The sequence below is a fragment of the Miscanthus floridulus genome, chromosome 16, assembly GCF_019320115.1.
Source record: "Miscanthus floridulus cultivar M001 chromosome 16, ASM1932011v1, whole genome shotgun sequence".
Classification (NCBI taxonomy): Eukaryota; Viridiplantae; Streptophyta; class Magnoliopsida; order Poales; family Poaceae; genus Miscanthus; species Miscanthus floridulus.
This window is the reverse complement of record NC_089595.1, coordinates 82,437,434-82,449,477: the sequence shown is the minus strand read 5'-3', so window position 1 is coordinate 82,449,477 and position 12,044 is coordinate 82,437,434. Positions and strand designations below refer to the sequence as shown.

The window sequence follows — 12,044 nt, the reverse complement described above, 5'->3', positions numbered from 1 at the left end:
ATTCATCAAAATAAATACAAAACCAAATATTTAATTGCATTGAAGCATAACATTGTGCCATTCCCCATAATTGTACCTTCAAATCTATTACTTCGGTAGGTGCCTTTAAGAGGTATATAAGGGAGACAAAATCGCCGGGACTCATGTCCATGTCAATAATAACAGGTCTCCCCGTTTTCTTGCTTTTCAATGCTGGCTTATTAAGAACCTCTCTGTAGAATGGAAATTGTGCCTTAATGTCGAAACGGCCAGAGTTTTCCTGAAGGTTTAGTGCCTGCAGGTCATAGCCTAGTTATAAGAGTAGGCTGACATCACATAAAATGATTGCTGACAAATGCTTGGAGCAACTTTTTTGGTTTCATAGATAACACTGCATTTGCATTAGGGCCTTCATATAAAACTTTGTGTGACAGAATATCAGTTACTAAAGAGCAGCTGATCACCAAAGGCCAATTTGCATGCAGAATTGCAGCGCAAATTGACGTTTCACATAATGTTCCATTATTAGGAGACTACTGATCACGAGACTTAAGTTTAGTATCTATTATTGAATGAATCAATGAAAATAAACGTTCAGCACTGTGTTGCAAAAATACAAGCTGATGGTGTAAATTCTGCTAATGGTAAGATGATGTTAAGTAGTTAGGGAAGTAATTCCTGATCTGTTGGCAAAGTGGTAATTATTATCTTAAAGTGCTAAGTGCTGATTTAGGTACCTTTGGACTGAAAAGTGAAAAAAAAAAAAAATCAAAACTCTGTCAATGATTTACAAATTACAACTAATGATATATACATGTAAAAATAATAAAGGGATGCAAGTGGCATGTTGTGATACATAAACAATTGAGCTTATTAGATCATTTCAGCTTTACATACTAGAAACGAAATTGATCAGAAAGAACGGGTATAATGCAAAAAACATGAGTTGTGAATCTTGTGACATGAGCGAACAGGCAGAATAGCTTACCTCTAGGAAGCTCACGAAAAACTCCCTGTCCAGAGGGCTATTCTTATCCACGTTTGGCTTAGCTTCTGTAGCAACACGAATGCAGGCTGCTTCTGGGCTGGAAACTTCCTTAGTGTATCCATCCTAAGAAAAACAATTAATCAGTGTATCCTTAGACAGTAGGATTTATTCATACATCTTATTTACTTGCAAAATGGAAGAGTAACTTGTCCAATACAAAATAGTAACATTCGTACCATTCTCATAATGCATTCTTCATAAAAGTTATGTATATTCAAATCAAAGAATTATAATATAATTATGTTTTACTTTTACATGTTATCTCTGCCTGTCTGGCGACATCATAACAAAATAACAGATGTATGTACTGAGGGAAGTTGACAGAATTTCTATGAAGTTAACGGATATCAGCAATAATTTTTCATCAGGAAAAGAACTATGCAGCTGTCCATAATGTTGGCTGCCAGAGGGCAGCTTGGCCAACAGGCCGCTTGGATTGTATTGCAAAAATGACTTAGATACAAGAAGATGCTAACCACTGCATATATAAGCAAGTGGTGTACCTACTCCTTAGCATATTCTAACTGCATAAAGCAGATGCTATGATTCCTACTTGGTTGCCAAGGCACCATGATCAACTTGGTTGCCAAGGAACCTGAAACCTTACATGACAGTGAATAGTAAATAGCTATAGTAGGTAAATGGAAAACATCAACACTAGGCTAACTACTGACAATTCTCCCCTTTAGCCTTGTGGTCCTTGGAAGTGATCTGCTTGAGCCCAATTCTTCCCCTCATCTCTTCAAATTTTGATCTTCCAAGAGACTTGGTTAGAATGTCAGCCAGCTGATCAGTGGTGGATATGTGATCAGCCCTGATACTTCCATCTTCCAAGCAGTTTCTGATGAAGTGATACTTGATCCTGATGTGCTTACTGCGCTCATGAAAGACTGGATTCTTGGCTAGAGCAAGTGCAGACCTGCTATCAATTTTCAGTTCAACCACTTCCACATTCCTTCCAAGGAGGTCTGCCAACAGCCTAGATAGCCAAATTGCTTGTTTTGCAGCTGTGGTAGTGGCAATGTACTCAGCTTCACAACTAGATAGAGCCACCACCTTCTGCTTCACTGACTGCCAGCACACAAGATTGCTTCCCAGGAAGAACAAGGTGCCACTAGTGCTCTTGCTGGTGTCAATGTCTCCAGCCAAGTCACTGTCGCAGTACCCAACAAATCTTGCTCTCCCTGGAGCCTTAGTGTAGTGCAGACCAAGCTCCAGAGTACCAGCCACATATCTCAAGATGCGCTTGATGGCTGCTTGGTGTTCTGCAGTCGGCCTCTCCATGAATCGACTGACAAAGCCTACTGAGAAGGCTAAGTCAGGTCTTGTGTGGACCAAGTAGCGCAAGCTGCCCACCAATCTTCTGTATTGGGTAGGATCAACCTCTGCAGCTGCACTCTGCCTGCTCAACCTTAGCCGCTCCTCCATTGGTGTATGGGCGGGGTTGCAGGCATCCATACTTCCCAGCTCAAGGATCCTCTTGGCATAATGGGTTTGCCTCAGAGTGATCCCAGCTGAATCTTGGTGTACTTCGACCCCCAGGTAGAAGGACAGGAGGCCGAGGTCGCTCATGTCGAAGACCTTCTTCATCTGAGCCTTGAAACCTTCTATGGCTTGAGCGCTGGCACCGGTGATGATCAAGTCGTCAACATAGACGCCAATCAGCAGCAGCTCCTCCCCTGTTCCTCGCCTGTACATTGCGGCTTCATGGTCGCTTTGCTGGAAACCCATCTCCTTGAGGGTGGCGTCCAGCTTGGCATTCCAAGCTCGCGGAGCCTGCCTGTAGGCCATACAAGGCCTTGCGCAGACGGTACACCATCTTCTCCTTCCCGGCGATGGTGAAGCCAGGCGGCTGCTTTACGTACACCTCCTCCTTGAGGTCGCCGTTAAGGAAGGCAGATTTGACGTCCATATGGTGGACGCGCCATCCTTCTTGGGCCGCCAGCGCGAGGAGGACTCGGACGGATTCCATGCGCGCCACAGGGAGCAAACTCGTCGTCGAAGTCGATCCCTTCCTGCTGGACGAAGCCCCGCGCCACCAAGCGCGCCTTGTACTTGGTCACCGCGCCCCGCTCGTCCTTCTTGAGCTTGTAGACCCACTTCAGAGTGATGGGCCGATGACCGGGAGGAAGCTCCACAAGCTCCCAAGTGCAGTTCTGCTCAACTGCCTTGATCTCCTGCTCCATGGCGGCCTGCCAGGCAGGATCGCCTTCAGCCTCCGCGAAGTTGGCCGGCTCGCCGGCGTGCGTGAGGTGAAGCTCGGCGAAGAGACGTGAAGCCGACAGCGGTGTGGGTGCGTCCCCGATGATGTTGGGCATGGTTCGGTACCGCAGCTGCTCGCCGTCGTAGGAAGCATCAAGGCGATCGTCGTCGTCCTCGAGCGGTGACGCGAACTCAACTGAGTCCGCCTGCTCGGTCTCTGCTGCTGGTGAAGCAGAGGAGGCTTGTGGATCGTGCTCCCCTGGAGCTGGTGACGGCGCGCGCGGCGAAGCTCCGTCTGTGTCGACTCCCCAGAACTCGATGTCGAAGTCGCTGGAGGCGGAAGCAGACGTCCCGGCGGCCGAATTGGACCAATCCCAGCCGCGCCCTTCATCAAACACCACGTCGCGGCTCACCTTAACGCGTCCCGTCGCCGGATCGAGGACCCGGTAGGCCTTGGCGCCCTCGGCGTAGCCGATGAAGACCCCAGCCTTGCCGCGGTCGTCGAGCTTGCGCAGCTGCCCGAGCTCCCTTGTGTAGGCGACGCAGCCGAATGTACGCAGGTAGCTCACCGCCGGCGCTCGTCCGTGCCAGGCTTCATAGGGGGTCTTGCCTTGCAAGCTTCTTGTCGGCGCGCGGTTGAGCAGATGCACCGCCGTCATCACCGCCTCCCCCCAGAATTTTGCCGGCATGGACCTCTGCTTCAGGAGTGCGCGCGCGGTCGCCACGACCGTCTGATTGCGCCGCTCCACAACACCGTTTTGCTGCGGTGAGTGTGGTGCAGAGTAGTGCCGCTTGACTCCTTCGGCGGCGAAGTACTGCGCCAGCTCGCCGACGGTGAACTCACCTCCATTGTCAGTCCGCAGTACCTTGAGCTCACGGCCGGTCTCCTTCTCTGCTTCGGCCTTCACCCGCTTCACGGCATCCGCAGCAGTATCCTTGGTCGGCAGAAGCACCGCCCACATGAAGCGGGTGGCGTCGTCCACCATAAGCAAGAAGTAGCGGCGCCCTCCTGGTGTCGCCGGTGTCACCGGCCCGCACAAATCACCGTGGACGAGGTCCAGGGGCGCCTGCGCGCGGTACTGCGCCTGCTGCGGAAACGGCTTGCGGCGGAGCTTGGTGGTGACGCAGGTGTCACAGACTTGCTCCGCATGCTTGATCACCGGCATCCCCCTCACCATCTCCTTCTTGCCGAGCTGGTGCAGCGCCTCGAAGCTGAGATGCCCGTAGCGCTCATGCCATCTCCATGACTCGTCCTCCTTCCTGGCGGCAAGACATACCGGCTGCGCGGCCTCCAAGTGCAGGATGTACAGCCGACTGGGCCCGCGATGTACCTTGGCGAGAAGACGGCCACGCCGGTCCCTAGATGCGGAGCACTCCATGATTAATTTCCACCCTGGAGCCTCCTTCGTCGAGCTGCCCCAAACTCATAATCGAGTTCCGGAGCGCTGGGATGTAGAAGACGCCATGGAGGACGCGCTGCTCTCCGTTCTTGGCCTGAAAGACGATGGAGCCGGTCCCCTTGATTTCCACTCGAGACGAGTCGCCGAAACGCACCGTGCCGCGCGCCGTGGTGTCGAGCTCGGCGAAGAGCTCCCGGCGGCCGGTCATGTGATGCGTGGCCCCGCGTCGAGGTACCATCCGTCGAGCGCCTCCTCGTTGGCGCTGGTGTTGAGGAAGACACGCGCGCGCGGCTCGTTGATGTCAAGGGAGACCGTGGCCTTGGAGCAGACGGCTTCGTTCTTCTCGTCGAGCTCGAGGAAGCCGTGAGCGAAAAACAGAGCACCATCATCGTCCTCTGCTTCTGCGACGTGCGCAGCACCGCCACGCCCTCCACCGCGCCGTCCACCTCAATCACCTCCAACGCGGTTGCCTCCTCCGCGGTGGTTGCCACCGCCGCCGCCGCGGTCACCACCACCACGGCGCGGCTGGTGGCAGTCGCGCGCCCAGTGGCCGCGATCACCACAGTTGAGGCAGGTGTCGTCGTTCACCCCGCGATCGTCGCCACCGCCTCTGTCTCCTCCGCCGCGATTTCCCTTCCCGCGCTGCTTCTTGCCGCCGCGTGGACGACGTCGCGGTTCCTTGCCCGTCGCAGAAGCGGCAGCCTCCTCCTTCTCCTTGGCACGCCACTGCTCCCTCGTCAGCAGCAGTCCACCGATGGTGGCCGGTTCCGCGTCCAATGCCTCCATGTCGTCCACCGTCTTCAAGCGCCCAGACACCTCCTCGATGGTGAGGTCCTGGAAGTCCAGAAGCGTCTCGATGGCGATCCGGAGCTGAGCGTACTTCGGCGGCACGGCGCGCAGGAGCCTCTCCACCGCGCGCTCTTCATCGATGTCGTTGTCGCCGTGGAGAAGAAGCTGCTGCTTCAGGGCCATCAAGCGAAGGGTGAAGTCCTCGATCTGCTCACCCGGACGGAAGGCGAGCTTCTCCCAGTCGCTGCGGAGTCGCTGGAGCGTGGCGCGGCGCACCGGATCGACTCCGATCCGTGCGGCGGCGATGGAGTCCCAGGCCTCCTTGGCCGATCCCTTCTCGGACAGCGGCATCTGCATCTCCTGTGGCACGGCGGCGATGATCGCCTCCACCGTGCGCCTGTCCTCATGGTATGGCAGGTCTTGGTACTCAATCGCATCCCAGAGTTGTCGCGCCTGGAGCTTCAGCTTCATGATCGAGGCCCACTCATGATAGTTTGTCTTGGTGAGCATTGGCCAGGTGGAACTTGCGCCAGAGTCCTTGTACACGGTCTGGATCACCGGCGAGCGGCCCCTGGCCCGTCCGCGGCGGCAATCCTGATCCCGATCGGGCGACCGCGTCTGCCTGCGCTCGCGCTCCGGACTCCTCCGCAGAAACGGACGACGATCGTGTGGATCCTCCTCCACCAACTCTCGACGCAGAGCCGCGGCCGTGGCGGCCGCGTTCCGAGCTGCTGCTGCTGCGGCCTCCGCGGCCTGCTGCGCCTGCGCGGCTGCGACCTCTGCCGCGGCCAGACGCTGCGCCCGCTGCTCGGCGGCGGCGGCGGCTGCTGCTGCTCTCTCTGCGGAGGTGGCCATACTTTTCCCTATCTCTCAACCGGCTCTAGATACCAATTGTTGGCTACCAGAGGGCAGCTTGGCCAACAGGCCGCTTGGATTGTATTGCAAAAATGACTTAGATACAAGAAGATGCTAACCACTGCATATATAAGCAAGTGGTGTACCTACTCCTTAGCATATTCTAACTGCATAAAGCAGATGCTATGATTCCTACTTGGTTGCCAAGGCACCATGATCAACGTGGTTGCCAAGGAACCTGAAACCTTACATGACAGTGAATAGTAAATAGCTATAGTAGGTAAATGGAAAACATCAACACTAGGCTAACTACTGACACATAATAACTATTTGGTGGCCATATAGTACCTCACATCTTCCTTTATTACTGCCCTTGACACGACAGAAGCTATCTGTAATCCCAGTTTGAACATGACCACTATGAACTCCAACCTTTTGAAGACCAAACTTGGGAGTAGTACGACCGTCGAATAATGGGTTTGAGCCATCATGCACACCATATGGTTTGTTTGAAGTTACTACTGTAATGTTCATATATTCAAGCTGAGCAAAATCGTTTCCATATTTACCATTCTTATCATTGCGCATGCTGGAAATGGCAACACCAGAGGTAAAAGAATCCCACATAAAATAGCTCTGAACAAGGAAATACAAGAAGCATGAATAAAGAAAAACAAGTAACAGTGAAAAAGAAATATGTACCAAATGAGATGGAACAAATTACAAGAACCTACTGTATAGAATTCGTCATTGAACCATGTGTCACGAGCCATCTTTAAAGACTTGAAGCAGTATTGCGCCTCATAAGTACTTTGACGACGCTCAAATTCATCGAAGAATTCTTTGTTGATTGGAATTGTATTTGTCGCATCAAGAGGAACAAGAGTAATTGGTATGCCAGAGTGAAACACCTGATGAGGTTCATATGTTAGCTTCTTTGAAAAAAAAATCCTTTCATGCCACTGATAAACTCCTCAGTCCACAATCTACCACAAAATAAGTCATGCTCCCTTATTGGCCATCATTTCACAAAATACATATCCTCCATACAATCATTTTGTTAATTTAATGGTCAATGAAAGCAAGCAAAGATCATTTATTCATTTTGCCACTCATCATACTTCCTGGGGAAATATAAGAAGGCTATATTACTGATAGGGTCCTAATGATACATTTCTCTAATAGGTCCAAGTGTAGGTGTGAGAGCAAGAAGAATGACATTGTGGCATCATAGTGAGGCCCATCTTATTTTTTTGTTCTGATTTCTGGGAAATGATGAGGGAGGTAAAAATGACCTGTATGCATTACTTAATAGCTAAACTAACAGTGAAGTGATGGCAATAACATGGAAGGGATGCAATTTTTGCAAAGTAATGGGCTGATGGTATAGAGGGGAGAACAAGTTATCATGTGGCAGAATAAGCGGTTATCCCAATGGCGTAGAAGCAATTTTCACTAGCTGATTAGCTGATCCATTAATTGATATGGAATAATGATGAGCTAAATACAGATTCATGCAAAAACGGGTGAATGGCCCGATCGCGAAAAAAAAATACAGATTCATGCATTGTTTGTAATTAAGCATGCAAGCTGAAGCATACATGGTATGTGAGAGTTTACAGCGCACTAAAGCATAAGACAAGTAACAAACTAACAAGTGACAATAATCCACACAAACATTGAGAGAATTAGAGTAGACAAAGAAAAAGATAAACGAGGCATGATTTTGCCTTTGCTCCAAAGAGAACGTGCTACAAATGCCATAGTGGATTCAAAGAAAAGGGGGCAAAGCTAAGAAATGCATATATTCAAATGAAAAAAGAAAATCCACTTTCAAGCATCAATAAAAAGGGTAAAACAGGTCATATCTTCCAAATCTAAGGTTTATACCTGGTATGCGGCGAAAGGATCTCCGAATATGTTGAATTCTGCATTTGGGTTGGTAGAGTAACTAGTAAACATGTTACCATGGTCACCACACTGCTGTGGCGTACAACCTGTAGAATTTTTTGGACAGCAACCTGTAGGGTTCTTTGATCTCACTCCACCACCCATAATGTATATGTGCTCCACATTTCTCTTCAGGTGTGGATATGTCATGAGAAAAATGGCGAAGTTTGTGTGTGATCCTATGAGAAAGACTGTTGTAGGGCCAGCAGAAATTGTGTCTATCAATACTTGTTGTGCTGTAGGTTGCTGAAGTGGCATATATCTTCTGTGACCCTGTTAGTAAAAACTATTAATCTAAGTAGAGTGCATGTCTTCCACAAAGCAAGTTATCACTAAATATTGCAAGTAATATGCCTAAAAATGGTTTTCATTCCACCTCATGCCTAGTTAGTGCAGACTGCAAATATAATTGTTCAGCTGCTCTTGACATTTAGATGCACTGTAGATAAATTCCCACTGCTCAGCTTATCTTCAAATTTAAAACGAATCAGACTCCAGCTGAAATATAACTAATTTCGAGACATTTAGACGCATTGGTAGGTTCTAGTGGACACCCTTCGATCTTTTTAGTTTTTATTACAATGTGCTTTTAGTTAAGTATATTAAAGGATCATGGAAAGGTCAACATACAAGGAATCAACAAAGAAGATAACAAAAGTGATACACTACCTGTGGAAGGAAGCCCTTTCTGATTCCATAGTTTGTGTCCACATCCAACCGTCCACCACCTTCTAGTGGAATAGCTTGCCTGTACCGGCAGCCTCCAACCGTTGTCATGCCCTAAATATTAACATAAATATTAGTATCTAGTATCTACTCCTAGTAATTAAACTAGAGAATCACAGCCACAGGAGAACTGATTAATTCTCTAGATATCAAAGTTAACTAGCCCTCTCTACACTGCATTGTTACAGTGGAAATTAATGTAAAAAGTTGGTACCTGATCAATCAGTGGTAAATAACCACCGACATTTGGATATATGGTGCCTGAGTCTGATATTCCACCATCACCACCGACACCAACTGGGATGTCATCACGACCCATCATATAGAGCAGATCATACATATGATTCACAGCATGTCCAGCATCACTCCACACATTTGCATCGATGGTAACTGCCTGATTATGTTAGCAAGGAAAAATATGGGTATGTTTTATGTATAATGCATTTTAGAACAATTGGACTACACACAAAGTTGCCCCAGCTCTAAAGTTTATCTTGGAACAAGACTGAAGCAGAGATAGCGATATAAAACAGTGTCTAGGGTCCGATAATAGCAGCACAACCTTTAACGAGGGTAGCAGAGCAAACAAGTGAAACAAAACAAAAACACTCAACTCACATTGGCACCCCTTACCCTTAGCAAACCCATCCAGACTACAGCCAGGTCTGATATCAACACGGCACATAAAACAGGAAAGCGACATTCCTGACTACTGCAATTGAGATGCAACACGCTTGCATTGCCTCGAATCAATAGCCATTCTCTTCCCAAACTTGAAGGTTCTAATGGCATCAGTACCCTGAGCTCGCGATTAACTGCTCTTCCAGGAACACAATGCACCTGTATTGTTGTTCTTAGGCCGAACTACAAAGGGATAATCATTGGAGCTCTATCGCCATCTCATCAGAAATATGCAGAATCCATCAGTGCAGTGGATGCATTGTCCTAGTATGGCTGGATCCCATTCTGATTGACTCTGAGACTCAAAAGCACAAGCACTAAACTTGATATTTCAGCTGACATTTTCTAATCTGTCCTGTGGAGCTCGGTGAAGGCTAGAAGTGACCTTGGTTTCTTACCATTCTGCCTCTTCACCCACCGGCCACTGCCGCGTCCCACCTCGGCGGTCGTCCATCCGCGGCCGCTCATGGTTTCCGCGGAGGAAACGCAGAGGGGACGGCATCATCGCTACCCCTATTCGCCTACCACCGAGGCCGCGCCACTACATATGGCGGAGGAAACGCAGACGTCTTCTACAGTTCTACCTCCGTTCGAGGACTAGCTTTGCCCTAGCTAGGTCTCGTCCCCCACGGCGGCCCGGAAGCGCGGCCACTGGCCGCTGGCCGCTGGGTATCGGCGGCGCCACGCCCCCCACCTTGCCGGATCATCAACGAGCAGGCCATCGGAGACCAAAGTAGGTGCCTGGGCCGGTTCGGGAAGCCCAAACTAAAGCCACTGTTTAGTTTCAGGTTTCAATGGAAAAAAAAGTCCATGTGACTATGTGAGGCCTCAACTATCGTGGATTCGTGGTAGTCGTCAGTTTTTTTCCCTACATAGTTTGCTTCTTAAGACAAAGCTTTGAGTTATAATAACTAATTAGAGGTTTGCCAAAATAACTGTGGACCATCCATTTAGGTAAATGTGTATGGCCATGATGACCAATTACCTCCTAGACCAGAAAGTAATTGAAGAAAAATATATTTATATATTTTTTATCTTAGAAAATAGGAAATTTTAGGAAAAATATACTGTGATCATATCCAACATGCATGTGATTTGTGATCTAGGATCCCAACGTGATTAATAGAGAGTAATGGTCCATGAAAATCTTTAGAAATGAAATATGCTTTGTATAAATAAAGACAAACAGAGGAAGTGCCATTTATGGAGCCTCTCCGCTCGAAATACCGGACTTTTCCCTTGCACTCTACTCTCAAGTGTGGTTTTATTTTTTTTCTTGAACGTGCATTAGCATGTTTTTTCTACCCTACTCATTCTATAAATTATTGGGGGAGTTCTATTTGTGCTCCACTCTATAAGATGTTCTTAATATGAATGTAATTTGGTTGTGAAAAAATGCAAAGAAGAAATTTCCCTATTCTTACAAATTTTGAATATTTTTCATAAAAAAAATGTTTACATTCTACAAAGGACATGCAATCTAGGTCACCTAGCGTAGTTGCAGGATTAGCTAAGTCATTGATGTGTATTTGGCATTATTAAAAACAGGCTGAAGTCGATATACAAGCTAGGACATGATGCAAGCTAGGTCACCTAGCAGGGGTAGTTGCAGGAGTAGTTGTTAATGGGGACTGATGAAACAGACAAACTATCACTTGCAAGCTAGGTCACCTAGCAGGGGTAGTTGCAGGAGTAGTTGTTAATGGGGACTGATGAAACAGACAAACTATCAATATATATATATATATATATATATATATATATATATATATATATATATAGTTACACGGTTACTACATTCACTGAGAACTCGAACGGATTCGAAATTCAAATTCTAAGATCTCGAGTTATTATTCGCAACACTATTCAAATTCGCGTGCACCATTCAAATTCACGGCTACTATTCAAATTCGGGATATAAACAGTGCACGAGGGCAGCTCAACCACTTTACTATTCAAGGCACGAGGCCTCTGCAAGTATGACGTGGCGTCGCTTTCGAGCGCGAATATTTTATTGACGCTGGATGAGTGAGCGAGTGATTAGCGAATATAAATATTGATATGTCGCTTTCGCGATTAGTTAAGCTAGTGCTTAGTGAATATGCTTATGCGGATGATTATTTCTAAGGATCTTTTGCAGGCTGGCGAGACCAACAGTTCAGCCGATCGTGCGACTATGCTTGTGACAGTCCTACTCGGTACTCACCGTATGCATCACTAGCTCGCTTCAGAACCAAGCTAGCCCGGTCTACTCCCTCGCTATCCCCAGCCACGCGCACACATGACTCAGGCTCTATCGTCTCTCCAGGCAGTTCCACCCAAGGGGAATACTTCTCTGCGCACACAGGGTTCTCTACAAACACCGCTACCATGGCTAACATGAGAACAACACACGCAGAGGTTTCTCCTCTAGG

The 12,044-nt window shown here is 48.1% G+C and overlaps 1 pseudogene; it reads right to left on the bottom strand.

The window, feature by feature from the left end:
- Window positions 1–12,044, bottom strand: part of LOC136513334 (nucleoside hydrolase 3-like) — a 32,551-nt pseudogene that overhangs the window by 7,855 nt on the left and 12,652 nt on the right.